This window comes from Clarias gariepinus, chromosome 17 (assembly GCF_024256425.1).
Source record: "Clarias gariepinus isolate MV-2021 ecotype Netherlands chromosome 17, CGAR_prim_01v2, whole genome shotgun sequence".
Taxonomy (NCBI): Eukaryota; Metazoa; Chordata; class Actinopteri; order Siluriformes; family Clariidae; genus Clarias; species Clarias gariepinus.
In genome coordinates, this window is record NC_071116.1 from 19,191,641 (window position 1) to 19,209,941 (window position 18,301).

Consider the following 18,301-nt stretch of genomic DNA (forward strand, 5'->3'; position numbering starts at 1 on the left):
CTTTATTACTTTAAATGCTGAGGTTAGCATGACACCTATTCATTTCAAAGGACCAGTCAAATGGACTAACAATATGTCTTATAAAAAATATATACTTTAGTGCAATAAAAAATATACTTTTGTGCACATTTGCATTGGTCAAATTTTCACCACTGTATCAAAACACTGATCCCTGGCGGTCTTGGAGTCCGCTTTAAGGTCCACTGCTTTAAATACACCCACATCCTCACTCATAATTTACAAATAAGATTCACTTTTATCATTCAAGACTCAAACATTGCATCATGTAATGTGATCACGATTCTTATGGAAATACTTAGAAATGTAACATTTGAAGACATTTCCAAGGTTTTTTTTTTTTACTCACGGTCAGTTAAATTTAAGTATTATAATATATATGGTTCCTTACCCGGTTCCTAGCCTTTTTCACCAAAAGGTGTATATAGAAACAACAAAAGGAAAAAAAAATTTTTCTTTGAGTAAGTTACCAAATGTTGTTTGATTAAGGGATAACCATCATCAGTTACTGTAAGCCAGACTAAAACTAACAAATTGTAAAGTTATCATTCTTGTGACCCTTTAATGATTCTGCATCAGTACAATCTGATTAACCAAGCAGCTCTGGTTATCATTATCCTGATAAGTATATGAGTAATAATATTCCATCACTTTCCCAGTCTGTGAACTCACTGTGTGTCATGTGTGTGTGTGTGTGTGTGTGTGTGTGTGTGTGTTCATGCCTGAAAGCTTGACCAGAAGACTGGCTGCTTCTGATGCCCTGTTGCTTCACAGTGAATACTCATTCTCACACACTAATGAATGACTCATCCGGTACACGGCTGTCAAATAAAACCCAAAATAATAGATTTACATCTTCACAAATGGGAAAAACACAGTTTGCTCGTCCTTCAATTGGTTATGCAGTTCACGGGGGCACCAATTAGTCTTGATGGAAAGCATTTTCTGTGGAGCAGAAAAGCTCGCTGCGCTGTTTCGCCTGATACGTGATTGATTGGAATATACCCCCTCTGGTTTGAGGTTGGCTGGGAGTCATTAGAAAGAGATCCTCGCTGAGTACACAGCATATCTGTTTATGATTCAGCAGCTTGGCCTGTTGTCTATTCACTGAGAGAGAATTGGGGGGCTGGAGGTGGGGTGGAGGAGCTGCACAGAGATATTCTGATCTGGATCTAAGCCAAAATCTGAGTTTGTCAGACTTTGTTCACTGAAAGTATATTTGCTGTGGAATTAAGACAGTGATAAGCTGCAAGCCAAGAATATCAATCTTAGCCGAAAGAGAATAGAGCGTTGAGAGAACTACCTCAACTAGTCCCTGTTGTTTGTGCACTATTCACTCCAGCCCTGTTTACTCTTGATTAGTAGTTTAATGAATGTTATTAAATCCAGTTCCATGTTCTAATTACAAAATTCCAGGCTCATACATCATTTTAATTGATATCCACCTCGTGCCACATGTGCCGCCAATTTTTAATGAGAACAATCTCACCTGATGCCATGGATAAGTGATAGTGGTTCTGTTTCATTGTCTGCGAACGGGGTTCAACTCTCTCGGCTCCTCTGATCTCATTAGAGCACGCTTTCACTGGGAACTGTTCAGATAGAGGGATTGTTAGAAGACATATCTGACACATCTGATTGCACATATTCCGTAATAAGTGAGCTGAAGTCATCCGTTATCTATTTGTACCCATTACAGATACCTAAAAGTATGCACTGTTACAAGAACCTTATGTGCCCTTCAGTAAAGTAGATAAGATATGGTAAATAATTCCTTTCATCCCTGTAACACATACAGTTTAAATTCTACAGACTAATTAAACATTAGTATCATATAATCAGTCCCATGTTTCAAATTTGATTCATTATTCTAGGTTTACATGGAGTGTTTCTTTAGAAAACCAAACAAGGGGAACAGAAAACCTGTAGCATTTTGAGAGCATAATTTGGACTTTAGTTTCTCCTCCAAATACATTTTTTCGGTAAAAAAAAAAAAAAAGAGGATAAACTAAATAATCCACCAAGAGCAGACTTCTCGCATGACTGTCCAGGACCCCCCGTCTTGACTGTGATTTTCCCCTTCCATGGCTGACAGGTTCTGTCATGGTAGCAACAATGAGACACGAAAATACACTTCCCATCAGCATTCCCCAGCATGTCACATGTCATTACTTTCACCTTTTGTCTTTTTATGCCATGTTTCTCCCCAGTATTCACATTTGTGCTTTCAGTGTCCCTTTATCAAATTTTTCTTTTACATGTTGCTTGTTGTGTGCTCCATAGTTTGGTTGCTTCATGTTCACAGTATACAGTATGTTTAGGTTATTTGAACAGGTTCAGGTTATATACACTTGCATCCGACACACCTCCAGAACCTGCCATCCAAAATAGACAAGATGGAACACTGGTAAAAGTCATGAAAAATCATTACCGCATAGAACCTTACAGCAGATTGATTCTCCATCCAAAAGTTTTATATAAAATAGTAATCATTCAATGAACCCTTAAGGAAGTCGTTATCACTCACTCTCACTCACCCAACGTCTATATCGCTTTATCCTGTACCAGGGCTACGAGAGGCATGGAGCCTATCCCAAGAGACTTAGGGCTTGAGGCCGGGTACACCCTGGATGGGGGGCCAATCTATTGCAGAGCACACACACACACACACACGCACACACACACACACACACACACACACACTAGCCAATTTGGGAACACTATTTTACCTAATCTGTACAGTATGTCTTTGGATTGTGGGAGGAAACCCACCAAGCAAGGGGAGAATATGTGAACTCCCTCCATCCTCTTGTGGATTGATCAAAAGTTCTCAATGGGATTAAGATCTGTGGAGTTTTTTCTCAATGAACCCAAGATTTAAATGTTTTGTTCTCTGAACCACTTAGTTATCACGTTTGGCTTATGGCAAGGTTCTTTATCATCCTGGAAAAGGCATTGTTTGTCACCAAACTGTTCTTGGATGGTTGTGAGAAATTGATAAACTTAATGTAATTGTCACTAAAATACTTCGATACTTACAGTATAAAATGCTTGTAATTATTCTTCAGTATACAATAGTAACATATGACAAAAGGTCTAAAAACACTTAGTGAAAATTAATATTTGTGTCATTCTCAACACTTTTGCTATGACTATATGTGCCAGACTGGTGTTTCATTCATGGTGAATTCTCCACTATTGATTGCTCCATGATCTTGATGTGGAGAAAGTGGCTTTTCTGGTGGTGCCATCAGAAGTCCATAAAATATTCTATGTACTATAACTACTGTGTATTTTATAACTTAATTGCTAATGAATACAAATACACCAATACAGTACATGTATTTATAATTGAATATATGGAATTTCTAGACCTGTCAAACCATTGTCACGAAGCACAATTCTCGTGCTCCATTTAAAAATACTTAAATGTCAATTTTCTGTTATGTCTGACTGAAATCGTAAAGAATAGCAAGGGAACATTTTTTGCCCATTTATGAGCAATAAAAGGTAAGGAAATCCAGTCTCACATTCACTGCAGCTGCAGCATTAAAGTACAAAGCAGAAATCCTCAACAGTGAAGAAATCAACAATAATTTTACAATGGGTCACTCTTATTTTTTTTTCTTCAGAGTTCCTCGGAGCTGTATAAAATCCTTTATGACATTTGAAAGATTTTGCTTTAGCCCAACATGACACATTCTGCCAAAGTATTGGTCATGCAAAAGTACACATTGCAAATGGCCTTGTTTATGAATTCATTTGTATTGGATTTCTTTCCTGTTGCATTTGGCTAGCCAAAGATGTATGCAGAGCCTGGTACTGCCTACTACTGTATATAAATAGAGATACGGAGAAAAAGGGTAAAGATAGAGAGATAGCTGGAGGGTTGGAGAGAGCAGAGAGAGAGAAGGTGAATGATGTCTGCAAGGTAAAAGCTGCTGCAATTCTTTCCTCCACTCCCCTTTTCCATCCTCCCTCTACACTAAATGGGCTCATTAGCCTGTTTAAATGTTTGAACATTCCCAAGATGACAAGGAAAAAAAGAGACAACTTTCATTACACAGAGTAAAGGGGCAGCGGACCCTCTTGTGGCACTGGCTTTGTTAACCTATATTTGCTTAACGAGCCACTGCTGTTTTCAGTCTGGCAATTAGTGAGCCTTCCCTGACCCATCACATCCCCTCCCAACCCGGTCGAACCTGCCCTTGGTTAATATGCGTGAGAGAGAACATCCTTCTGCCAGTCATTGTCTCAGCAGGGGCATCAATGTCCTTACCGTCCCCCTCCGCTCTGTGGATTTACAGCATTGACAGGTGGGCTCAGCATTGCTTTAGGCTTGCCACAGGCAGTCTTTCTACAGTGACTGTGCAAGAGAATGAATTTCACACCGGCCCACAGACGAAGTGTTTAAAAATGATACAGCATAAGGATAGGACTAGGGTATTTGTGTATGAAGTGACATGCACAAATGTGAAGTGTTGAAACATTCCTCTAGGTATTGCTCGATCGCAGGATCAGTGTTGGATTATTTTATTATTTTTTGGTGAGGTCTGTGATTTTTCAATCGGAACATTTTTTTTGTACTATTTGGTAAAGCCCTAAATGATGTGGACCATTTTTGAACACTATCGATCCCTTTTTTCTTAGCCTTGCATCCAGATCATTATGAACACAGCAGTGGAAGTTCTAGTATTTATGATACCTGGGTAGAACTCCCCTTCAGTGTCATGCTGTGAGGGGTGTTTCAAAAAAATGCTATATTCAACCAACGCAATATACATTCAAAGTATAAATATACAGTATAATGCACATTTTATTTAAAATTTACAATATGAAGCAAACCTAATTAGTACAGCATAGGAAATTCCTCAGACTGACCTCACAGCCTTCGCACAAAAACATTATGAGGTAATTTCATTGAGGATATCCAAATCAGTAATGTGCTAGTTACAGTAGGTTAAAATGGTTTTGTTGTTGGCTACGGACATTGTCATTTGTGAAACTGCATAAAATCATCAACCAATGTTCTAATAATCTAATAAATAAGCATTATACTAACCCCATACATTATATTATTTTTATAAATTGATAACAAAGCTGCATAACTTTATATTTTGCCCACTTCTCATTTTCCATACTTGTTTTTTTTTTTTTTAAACAGGACACTGGATGGCTTTGACATTCTCATTATATTTATTCTTACTCAATATGCATCAGGACTACCCACCCTTGAGTTTAAACCATTCTTGGAGGTGTGTAGACTAGTTATATGTTATAAAAAAAAAAAAAAATCAAAAAATAAAATGAGCCTTTGAAACTATACAGTGCAGTATATATTCACAGCATTATGTTTACTTGGTGGTTCATTTGGTACCATTTAATAGTGTGATTGATTTTACTACATTACATTTTTTTTTCCTGCTTCCTCCACAGTCGAGCTTTCAGTGGGGGGACCTGAGGTAACGTCCACTAGCCTCCTTCCTCCCCATCTCGTACTCCTGTGGGGAAGACCTTGAATCAGGATGCCAAGACTGATTAATTCACTCAAACGGTGACAAAACATATTGCAATGTGCAAACAAGTGATAGAACGGCAATTGCGTATGATGCTAAACTGGACAGCTGCCCATGTCATCCAGCTTAAGGCATTTTGAAGAGAAAAAGAGGCAGGAGTTTTAACATTTTTCTTGATGGAGCTTTATTTAATTTAATGAGAACCTAGTGAATAATAGATGATGGTTAGAAGATTTATTCTCACTACTAATGTTCTAACTAACCAATTAACCAACTAGAGGACCCATGTGAAAAGAGATTTTATTATAGATCTTTTGGTATCTGGTAGAGGACAGCTGGAGGTGGTTTTGTGCAACTCTGTATCTTTGTATTTTAAACTTGATTGTGTTAGTTGATAGTGAGGTGTTTGCTTGCCCTATGCTAAAACTGACTTATCCATTATTTTTTGATGAATTCAACAATAATAGATTCAACACAAATAGATTCTCACGCTTGTCTTCAACAAGCGTGAGAAGACAATTACAGATTAGATAAATAAAATGCAACCCCTGCTTTGACCAGGGATGACCAGAGGGGGCAGTGTTGTTCCCTTTACTGTACTTTGGCTAGCTAACATAAGTTAATATTTATTGCCCTTGATGGGAGCCAAAAACAGGGTGACGAGACATTATGACAGAGCAACAGAAGGTTTTTGCTCTCTTTCCTGGTAGTCCGAACCCTGATGGTTACTCTGATGTGTACAATACTTCTGTTTGTTTCTTCTCTCCAGAGAAAATGGGAGCAGTTAATTATATCCTCTGAATATGAGACCTTTGTGTCACACCTCAAACTGCATACTACCTTACCAAATAGTTTGTCATGAAACCACTTAATGCATAGTATGCAGTTGGAGGAACAGCCTTGAATTCTTTCTGAATTACACACCAACCCACAGGATCAATCTCTCCCATGGAAAACAATGCAGCAAAACTTATATTTGTTCCTCTGCAAGTAGCTTGCAATAGCATTTTTTACCAGACAGGGCCAAAATCCAAAAATCTTACATTATGTTTTTAGAATGTGATCTAAAAATACAAATCCTGTAGTTATAAATGGATAACAAAGTTTGTTTCTTTTTCTTAAACCAGCAGTTACTTGGGCTATAAACTATTCTGTTGTGTTCCAGCAGAGTGCATGAACTGATTGAAATATCACAGACAGAGTCTTGAGACTGATCACCCAAAAGGCCATTGTAATAAAGGTTTAGACTAACACTGTCCTCACTCTTCCACAAGGGCCATGGGGACAGGCTGTCCACCTATAGAGTGACATTTACTTTGGTATTATTCTGTCTGGTATGCCTTATAGCCCGTCTTCTCTCTCTCTCTCTCTCTCTCTCTCTATCGCTCTCTCTCTCTCTCTCTCTCTCTCTCTTTCTCTCTCTCTCTCTCACACACACACACACACACAGTTTTCTCTATATCCTCTTCTTATATATGTTGTTTTGTTGTTTCCATCCCTCTCAGTTCTCCCCTCTCCTTTCCTAGACCTCACTTGAAACGTCCTTGAAAAATTGGTTGTCGAGTTATGCCATTAGTGTACTGCCACAATAGAGGAAGACTTTGACCTTATGTTTTGAGCTAAATTTTTCATGGCTATGTGCATGTTTTGGATTCAATGAACAACATATTAAAATCTAAGAAATATTTAAAGATTCTTAGCTCTTAATTAGATCTTAATTTTGTACTTTGAAGCATTCATCTACTGTATGTGTACCTTTGGGGAACTCTTGAGGACCCCCAGAGAAGCCTTTAAAGAAATCATGTACAACTGCTTTGAAGAGCTAGTATGGTTAAACATCCAGAAATTATCGTGAGAAACTGTTTTGAATGGAGCTTTGGACATCATGCAGACAAACCTGCCAAAAGACACATCTTGATATTAATAGCGCACTCGGTCAGTTCTTTGGGAGTACACGGATCTCAGAAACGAATTGTAGGACAGATATTGCTGTGGTCTCTCAATACCTGTCTTAAACCCAATAAAGGATGTCTTGTTCTGGCTGCTGACCAAAGCACTCATTTTAGTGTTCATTTCAGAATTTAGCTTCCTCAGCACTGATGAGCATCACACTGCAATTCTATACTGTATGTCAATGCGTATTTCCTCAAGGTATGTTGGATTCCTTTCTCTACAGTATCTTGCAACACATTTATCATTACACAAACTGTCTGGTCTATTCAACTTTGAATGCTCAGCTTTGAGGATAACATTGGTAAGACCACAAACTAATTCAGTTTATTTAGTGCAGCAAATATCTATCTAAACTTGGGAAATGCAAATGGACAGATATTGTTTTCTAAAAATATCCATATACAGATATAAATAGGAAATAGGATAGTTTTTTTTTTCTATTCTGCTTATATGAAAGCTTGTCTGTTTAAGAGTAGTATTGTGAATTGGAACTGGGATCCCATAGGATGCATTAAGAAAATGACTTTGAGAGTTTTTTTTTTTGTTTTTTTTTTACTGTCACACAAGTAAGTGAAAAAATATGAAGTTTGCAGGACAGGGAAGACTCTGCTCATTAACATGAATGCACAGTGTACGTTCCAAAGCCAGTCAACATTTGAGGCCAATTATGCACTTGAGTGTTGTAGCTGAGGTTGATCTGTCACCACCAGAATTCACACACCATGCTGATCGTGTTGCCATTTCTACATTTAGGAGATTTCTCTGGCGCTTTTATAGTTTCTAGATGCATAGTGGGTTATGATCAAATACAGATATAAGTGCAATTTAAGCCCTCATTAATTTTATATACATAACGGTATGCAAAATGATGGAAATGATTGCTGATGTGATTGCTTTTAATCAAAACATGTCAGGTAAATTAGTATTGTATGTGGCTGTAGTACAGTTTAAATATTGCATTTTTTTAAAAAAAAGATCCTTACCATGTGTGGTCCAGGAGTCTCTTTACACTTTAAAATGACTATTGGAATCGGTGGTTAATAAATCTCAGGTGGACTAGAGGGTTTAGGGCTGATGAAAAGCCAGGATGCTTGGCATGTTCGCTTGTGTGCCTCTTATGTTGTCAGAACCCATCAGTTGAAGCTGGTGTCTACAGCTCCTGTGTGTGCGTCAAACAGGAACAGGCCATTTGGACTGCTGAGTGGACTGAGAAATGAAGAGCCAAGACGGAGAGACAGCCTGCACCTCACCTAGCAGCAGCTGATTACTGTGGGAAGACACAGATGCCTCGCTGTGTGGAAGACATCTCAGGGCAGCATGGACTTCTGAAAGCATTTGTTTGCGCGCAGATGGCATGTTAAATAGGTTGCATCATTTCAACTCTTGCATAGTATTTTCTTTGGTAGTTATAAATATTCATATTGTAGTAAAAGGGTACATTTAGAACATTTAGTACATTTATTCATGATATTTACAGTAATGCACAGCGAAATTCTTTATTCTTCACATACACCAGCTTTGTTACCAGGCTGGGGTATGTGAAGAATAAAGAATTTCGCTGTGCATTAAATATCATGAATAAAGGCTGGACAGTGAAATTCCTTATTCGTGATATTTACAGCTTAATTCTTTATTCTTCACATAATGCACAGCGAAATTGTTTATTCTTCACATATCCCAGTTGTGTTACCAGGCTGGGGTCAGAGCACTTGGTTCAGCCGTTATACATCGCAGGTAGGAGCCTTGCTCAGGGGCCCAACAGTGGCAACATGGCGGAGCTCGGGCTCGAACCATCAACCTTCCTGAACTTCTTTAAAATGAATCAAATTTAATTTTCATCATTATGTTAAATAATATCACAGTGGTCAGCATTCTTTGTTTTAAGCCACCACTGGCCCTATACACACAATTTAATAACATGTAAATGCATTTTGCTTTATACACTCAGATCAATTAAAAAATCTTTTGAAATTTCAAAAAATGCATTTTTTTTCATTCTCAGGTGACTTTTCATATGATTGATGATGTCATAAATCAGAATATGGTAAGTGATAAATCAGAACGCGACCAAGAGTTTGTAAATAATCGATGCAGTCTAAAAGTAATAAAAAAAACAACAACAAGAAATCCGAACAAATCGATCAACACATGGGCTTATCCTGTGCCCTCCCCCTAATCTGAGCTGTGATTATGTCGCTGGATGGCGCAGCTCGGAGCCGGTGGCTGCTGCAGCGCGGCGCAGGAGAGAAGCAGCGCTCAGCTTTCCGCCGCCTTTCTGCGCCTCCAACGCACGATCACCGTCCACTACAACCACTCAGGGTCTCTGTTAACTCGAGAGGAGAATCAGTGCTGTTTAGGAGGAAACAAACCCTGAGCAAACGTTACACACTTTATTCCCACCACGTTTATTTAAAAGCGCGCGGCTCCTCGTTAGCGCGCACCGGCGCGCGGGACAGGTAGAGAGAGCGAGAGACAGCGCGCGCAGGAATGGAACGAGACTCTTCTACCTGAAAGAGGACGAGCTGAGCGGCTGGACACTGAAAAGCGGTGAGTTAAGTCATATTCAGGGAATCTTCTGAACTGCGCGGTTTTGGACAGCTGAGAAAAGTTCGGAAAATGGATCAGAGAGGGGAAATATTCAACTTCTCAAGTGCAATGATGAAATGTATCACACATGCCTGGGTTATAGAGGAATGATCTCATCCGTCTAATACTAAGCAGTGATTTATTTCGAAGCCTAGTATGTTAAACATAATATCTGTACTTTGATTCTGTTCAGTAGAGCTTGAATGGTGTTTAAACTGGTTAGAAAGTGGACTGATCCAGATATACAGTATACAGCCTTGAACTTTCAGTTTAATTATAGCTGAATTTTATACAGCATGTTAACAAACATTACAGAGCTCAGCATTTCCAGTTTGGTCAATGGAGATTAAGTTTATTTTGACATAAAGAAAGGAAAGGAAAAACCCATTGTCTCTCTTTCTTTCTTTCTGATGATATATCCAATAAGACATGGTCAGCATTTTTTTTTCCCTTTCTAAAATTCATTGTTTGACCAAATTGATTTGCTATTGATTTTTGCTGAAGTGCGCTTGAGCAATGCTTGTCTGTACTTCGGGGATCCTCTGTAAAGAGCGCTTAGAGTTGATCCGTCTCTAGGGAGCAGCTTCTCCATTACTTGAATGAATGTAAATGTAATTCGTCAGTTCTGGAATGATCACTCTGCTAAAGTCACTGCATTCCTGAACTTTCTTTCGCATCATCAGGACTCTGAGTGTGATCATCTCCGTCTGAGACTGATTAACACCTCAGATTGATTTGCGTCCTCTTTTAAACTCTCTTGGAGAATAAGGATTCACAGGAGGAGATCACCACCACCAAGCTCAGCATTGCTTTGGTGTCCGTTTAAAATTGTGTCCCACATGGAATTAAGTAAAAACACATACTGTATCAAGCTCCGCTGGCAAGGTTATAATATGGCATCTGGCATCACAACATGGTTGCATAAAAGAGAGAGAGAGAGAGAGAGAGAGAGAATACAGTTAACTTGGATTAAAAAAAGGGTAATCCCAATGATGTAGTGACTTTGATTTAGTCGCCTCCCACCTTCAAGGTAGGGGTTTAAATCTCGCCTCTGCTCTGCGAGTGTGGAGTTTGCATGTTCTTGAGTGACCCTACACAGGATATGCAGTATACGTGGTATGGATGAATGGCTGGATGGATGGCTCTGGTCTTGGCAACCCAGTCCTAACCACTACATATAGATACAAACCCAATGACCTGTCTACAGTATAGCCAACTAGAAGCCATAATTGGGTGTGAAACTTACCCACTCTAAAAAACTGTCAAATTGCAGATTTTCTCTATTTTCACTTGCCCGTCAATACATTTCATGATGCTGTTCTACTATTTTTCAATCAGATTAACTGTAGGTTGTATGACTGAATCAGCGACTAATTACGGAAAGGCAACACAAAGACTCTTAAATATGTTATTTGCTGGAGCAAAATGTATTTGAATTTCAATTTTAGTTTGTCTTGTCTGTTCACTTTGCATAAGTAACCAAATCTCATTTGTTTGTTCAAACAGTCGAGGTGTTTACTCATACATTCACATTGCTTGCTATAGTAAGGAAACAGGGATGGGCAAACTGATTTATGCAGAGCCGGCAAAACTTGTAAAAAACAAAACAAAAAAAAAAGGTTACTGATGTGAAAGTTCTGCAGGGGATTTTGTTTTGTCTTAGAGTAATGTCGGGTCTGTTCATTAAGTTCATTACAACCATTTTCAGTGCAACCATTTAAAAAATAACCTTCTTACAAATATAAGAATGGGATTAATTCATTGGTTGTTTTTGTAGAAATTAGAGAAATATGATCTGATCTGAGATCAATAAAGAAAATGTAATTTAAGTATGGTGCCACAGTGGGGTAGTAAGCACTGTCACTTTGGGGGTTCGAATCTCACCTCTGGTCAGTCTGTCGAGATTGTATGCTCTCCTTGTACTTGGAGGGTTTCCTCTGGTTACTCCAGGTTCCTCCCAGAGTCCACAGATGTGTAGGCTGATTGGCATTTCCAAATTACCTATAGTGTATGTGTGTGCTTGTGCCCTGTAATTTGGTGGCCTTAAGTTCTCTGAGACAGGCTCCTGACACCTCACAACCCAAACAAGTCCACATTGGTCTGATCTGTCCAGAGGACATTGTTACAGAAGCCTTGTGCTTTGTTTAGATGCAGTTTTGTAAACCTCAGTCATGCTTCTACAGTATGTTCTTATTGCTGAAGAGTCTTTCTTCCTGAAACCATTCTAAACAAACTGTTCTTGTTCAGTCTTTTTCTAATTGTGCTGCCACAGGCTTTCGTTGTCATAAAATTTAACATCCTCAGCAAGGCCTCTAGGGCCTGAAATGTAGCTCTTGTTTTTTTTTTCTCTCTAAGCACTGCATGGTCTGACCTTGAGGTGAATGTGCTGGGATATCCACACCTGGGAAGATTGCCAAACTCTCTTAAATGCTTTTCACTTGTGAATAATCTTTCTCACTGGAGAATGCTGAAATCCAAATTGTTTGGAAAAATTGTTTTATAGCCCTTTCAAGATTAATGTGCCACAATGTGCCACAACACACATTGGTACTTCTTCTTGGTACTTCAAGTTATTATTGCTAATGGTGGACCTGCAAGCTATCAAGCTTTAAGATCATGGGGGTACTCAGTATTACCCACATATGTTTTTTTGTTTGTTTGTTTTTGTTTTCATTATTGTTCAATAATAAAAACTTTCTTTTTTTCTTTTTCATATTTATTTCCTATTAATAGTCTTTTATTTTAAGGTCACAGGCAGTCGTCTAAGCATTTTACTGCATATCCTACAGTACTGTGTATGACTGTGTATGTGACAAATATAATTTGAATTTGAAATTTGAAAAAAGTTATATGTAATTAACTAAATGTAATTAACAGGAGGGGTTCTAACTTTTGAACTATAAATTAAGTACATTTTCATAACTATTGTTTATATTGTATTAAGACTTTTATGAAAAAATCAGAAGATTGCTTCTGTAAGCCCCAATACCAAACTCTCACTCACTCCCTCATCTACTGTATCACTTTATCCTGTGTTCAGGGTCGCGGGGACCTGGAGCTTATCCCAGGAGGCTTAGGGCATGAGGCGGGGTACATCCTGGACAGGGTGCCAATCCATCGCAGGGCACACACACACACTACGGGCAATTTGGAAACACCAATTAGGCGTTGGGTTCCTGCATGTCTTTGGACCCACAGTCCAAAGTCATGCAGGTTAGGGTAATTGGAGTTCCCAAATGGCCCAAAGTGTGTGCATGCTTTTGCCCTGTTGTAGATTGGCTCCCAGTCCTAGATATACTGTTCCCCTTTATAGTAACCAGGATCCCTTAGTATAGGCTTTAGGTTTCATGCGACCCTGTACAGGATTAGTGGTATATTAAGTGAGTGAATTTTATGTTATAAAAATTATACAAACCTCAATCATTTGTTTTACATTGTATTATTATTATTATTTTTGGCTTGGTCTTGATTGACAAAATCTGCTGAATAAAGCTTGGATGGTGGTGGTCACCATAGCAGGTACTTCATTAATATTCCTTAAAGCCCACTGCCTCCTTTGCTCTTTAATTTTTTGTGATAAGATGGTGTACGTGTGTGTGTGTGTGTTTTCCCTTTCTCTACATTGTTAATTCTGTCTGTGTGCCCCACAAGCCTTCACAGCTGGATATTGAGCAGCACTTCCTACATTTTTTATCAGACCACAAAAACCTCTTAGTGGCCTGATTTATTAAGTGACAAGTGAAATTGCTTTTCAGAGTAAACATGACCATAGTTCACACCCGTAAATCCGTATTTCCAGTATGTCATTTACCTTGTTTCCATGTAATTTTTTGTTAAATCAAAAACATCTGGTTAAGGTATGTGTCCACCGGGCACTTTATTAGGAGCCATTCATGCAGGACCCATTCATGGGACTGCCCATTCATGTATGTTATCCTAATGAACAGGGGACATTTTTCCAATCTTCAGCTGTCCTGTTTTTGTGAGCCTGTGCCCACTGTAGCCTCAGATTTCCTCATCGAAATCTGACAGAATTTAGTCAAAAGGCCGTTTTCTGCTGTTATACGCCATCTGCTTTAAAATTTTTATGTGTTGTACATTGGGAGATGCTTTTCTGCTCACCATAGATGTATGAGTGATTTTTTAAATTAGGACCAATTTGGCCATTCTCTCATTAATATCATAACATATCTAACAACCACGTTCACAACAAACAAACCACTCGCTTACTCACTTACTGTATCATCTATACCACATTATCCTGTATTCAGGGTCGCGGGGACCTGGAGCCTATCCCAAGAGACTTAGGGCACAAGGCAGGGTACACCCTGGACATGGTGCCAATCCATCGCAGGGCACACACACACACACATACACTCACACACTACGGGCGATGTGAAAACACCATGCGTGAATTGAGCCTGGCCGGGAATCGAACCCGGACCCTCAAGGTGCAAGGCGACCACAACACCACCGTGCTGCCACAAACAAACCACTGAAATCACATTCTTTCCCCATTTAGATGTTTCATCTTTAACTGAAATCCAGGCCGTTGCAACAGTTATCTGAAAATGCGGATACACACGAAACAATCTTCCTCCATGTGAATAAAGAATTGCATTGGATTTCAATAATATGTGAGTATGCATTATTGATGGCACTGTAATACAATTTGTTGTTGCTTGTAAAGGCGAGACTGTAGTCTGTAATGATTGCAGCAGAAGCCTTTGACAGGGCTTGGAAGTGTTGCTTCAGACCGGTCATTTAATTACAGTATTGACTGATATGGGTGATGTGACACCTCTCTCATGCATATTTCACTACACATGTACATCTTAGTTGCCTCTGATTATCTGTCTTAAGTATGGGTTTCTATGCAAAACATCTAACGCCAATGCATTAAAATGTGTATTAATAGAAAGAATTAAATAGAAGGGAAGCAGTTACTAATTGCTAAGAGTGTCAGAAAATAATAGTTCAACTCGTCCAATTTTGCTAAATGCTGCCTAATGTGACTCATTTCCAATTTCAGCAAGACAGAGCTGGCATTACGGACCGCTCATTAGATCTGAAATCAGTGTAAAGAAAGTGAAATGAAAAGTGTAAAGAAAGATATTTATAGGCTATTACGTTTTTTTTTCCTTTTTATTTACTGAAACCATATCAGTGAAAGCAACACAGTATGCTTGAGTTAGCAAGTATATATATATATATGTGTCTTTGCTCTCATGATTCCTCTGCTATATTTTAAGCAGCTGTGAGATATTTCCCAAGAGAGACTCATCTGTCTCAGACTCTCTGTTCCTGTCGGTGAGATTTGCTTCATAGTGTTGTTCCTCTTTCTTTATTGAATTTTGCACATTCACACCAGCAAAATGCTCCCATATGATGAAAGCACTACCTGTGTATTCTAACCAAGTAAAGTAGCCAGCTTTGGGACTGAGGTACTGTAAATAAGATAGAAATGAATGAAGGCTGTATATTTTATGATTTTTTTTTTTTCAGGCAGATTCAGTTTGAAAAATAAAGAGATGTCAGAATCAAGTTAGAATGCACAAGATGTTTTGGACAGATGGTTTTAACACAAATATCGAAGCACTGGCACAGGCTCCATTTTACTCATCTATTGTTACAAGATGACATATCGTCTGTCTTTGTGCTTGCAGGCAGGTAGGACCAAAATGGATGGTTCTTGATCTCTGGAATTGTTCGTAATCAACATTGTGGTTTCCCGGTCAATATCACCCCTCTTCCAGGTGTTTGTCTCTTATCATTTATCATTGGGTTTGTACACATGTTCCAAACGATGGATGTTCTGTGTAATGACCTGTATCCAATAAATGGACTCTGGTCACTTTTATGGCCGAAAGGAATAAGTTGTAATTCATGGCCCCAAAAATCCCAGTTCGCCTTTAGGCGATCGATGCCAGAAGAGATCCATCGCGGAGATCCCACCTTATCACTGTCGTAGCCATTCTTGTAATGTCAGCCACTTGGTGAGGTGTTTTGGCCTTAATGTCTTGTAATGACAGCTCCACCTTTTATTTCCCCCCTGTTGATTGAGTGCCTTTGTATTGAATTTCCATTGAAGTGATCGTTTCTTCACACCGACCCAACGTATTTAATTTCACACCAGAGAGACACTTTCTGCACCGCTGGCCACAGTGCCAGTGACAGATAGAAGTTCACTAGGACCTGAGTTCAGACCGAGATGATCTCGACACAAAACAAATATGCAGATTATTGGGGACACCCTTCTCAGCATTTTACATTTATTTAATAGATTTATTCATCTTCATTTATCGCTTTATCCTAATCAGGGTTGCAGTTGATTCAGAAACAGGAAGTGTGTCAGGTGGGAATACACCCTAAATGCGATGCCAGTCTTTCTCAGGACAACATTCTCATGTACACACTAAGGGGCAACCCAACACGCAGCATGCTAAAAATCGGAGAACCCAAAGCAAAGCCATATGGACACAAAACTACAATAAGCCGAGCTCAGGATTGAACCTGGAAACCTGAAAAATGTGAGGAAACACCTCTACCCACTGTGCAATCATGTTGTTAATATGTTCAGAAAGCCTTAGATCTTTTCTATTTATTTTTATTTTTATTTGTATTTTATTGAAAACTGGCAAGGTAATTTATTACATGGACCATTTATTGTTATGATGGATAGTATCCAGTTATATTGAATGTACTGTATATACACAAGGATTAAGTGGCAATAGTGAATGCAGATGTTACATCGCATCGTATCCATTTGGCCACAATAGAGTTGGAGGTCAAAGATCACCAATGTGCACTCTGAGCCAGACATCATTAGTTGCCCTGGCTATCAGAGGCCCTCCCCAAGCTCTCAACCTGCGTGCGGTTGTCCATCATGCTCTCCAGCAGGCTCCTGTGTTTCCTCCATCTCTCTGATAGTTCTCATAACTGCTGTCATGCTCTATCAGTTCCTCTAATATCGCTGAAGCGTCTGTGGGCCATGGCACCATCTATCTCCTCGACTGTCACAGGCAGTTAAACGCTATTATTCACTGGCGGAAGTCGCTCTACTCTCTGTAAGCCTGCACAGTGTGTCTTTCACAGGGTTATGGTTTTACCAAGGAAGCTGATTGTGCTGTTGTTTTGTTTACCAAATTATCATAGTTTCTCATGCAAAAGATTTGGGTCCAATCATCAATTTTTCAACCATATATGTGAAAAAAATCCTCTGAAATCATCTTTAAATATATTCACATAGTTAAACTGCTCTCTTTGTTAGTTTAAAGCTTGCCTTATCTTATTTCCTGTGAATCTTAAAAAAACTGAAAAGAAAGCAAAATAACTCTGAAAGACGATTAGATTAGACCATCAGTGCCTCATTTTTATGGAACCCAAAACAGTCCTTTTTAAACCTTAATATTTCCTGTCTACTGTTTACTCACCTGAGTAGTCAGTAAAACACAATATGTCTTATATACAGTATACATCATTAGGCAGCATGGTTTATTGTGTTTGTTTTTGCTTAGCTATTGCATAAAAAACCCTGGTCAAATGTGAATGTGTCCATTGACTCGGGTGAAAAATTCTTTCCCGCCTACATTTATTTATTTATTACATCACAGGACCATGTTTTCTAAAGTCTTCCTGGCAGGTGTGATCAGTATATGTTGGTCTGCGTGCTGGGGTGTATATTAGGGCTGGGCGGTCTATCTTCTGTTTATGGTATATTGGTATAATCTGAGAAAGTACAGTATATACTGTAGGTTTAAGACCATACCATTCATACTGATACAGTCTGATGTTGCGTTACATGACCGGTTTCTCCTGTGATTTTGTGCCAGTGTTTGCATCTATCCTCTCTCACACTCTTCAAAACAGCCCCACTCACATTTTCCCCTCTGCGTCCCCACATAAACCTGGTGTATACGATTTGTTTGGCTTTGTTGAAATGTGCTACTAAAATAAAGTCTTCTGGCCTAAAAGAAAGCATGTTTCAAGCTTTATTCTCCATGGTCATAGAGAGAAAAATAATAGATATTAAGGCCATATTAAAATGAGACTGTTTATTCCTATTCTTTGCTGAATTCGTAGGACGAGATCTTGTGACCTCCTTATTGTCCATGTTGAGGTGGTTTGACTAATAACACTGCCTTGACTAGCAAAAGTTGACCATATCTCTATATTGCATCTCCACTCTAAGAGAAAACCTTATTAGTGAATGCTTACACATGAAAATC

General features: G+C 38.9%; 1 protein-coding gene across 1 annotated transcript in view; it reads left to right on the top strand.

Moving 5' to 3' along the window:
- Positions 1-9,750: 9,750 nt before the first annotated feature.
- Positions 9,751-18,301, top strand: part of LOC128545645 (roundabout homolog 1-like) — a 219,816-nt gene continuing 211,265 nt past the window's right edge. The window contains exon 1 of the mRNA XM_053516134.1: positions 9,751-10,034. The gene's annotated coding sequence lies outside the window, so the exon portion shown is untranslated. The remainder of the gene's footprint in view (positions 10,035-18,301) is intronic.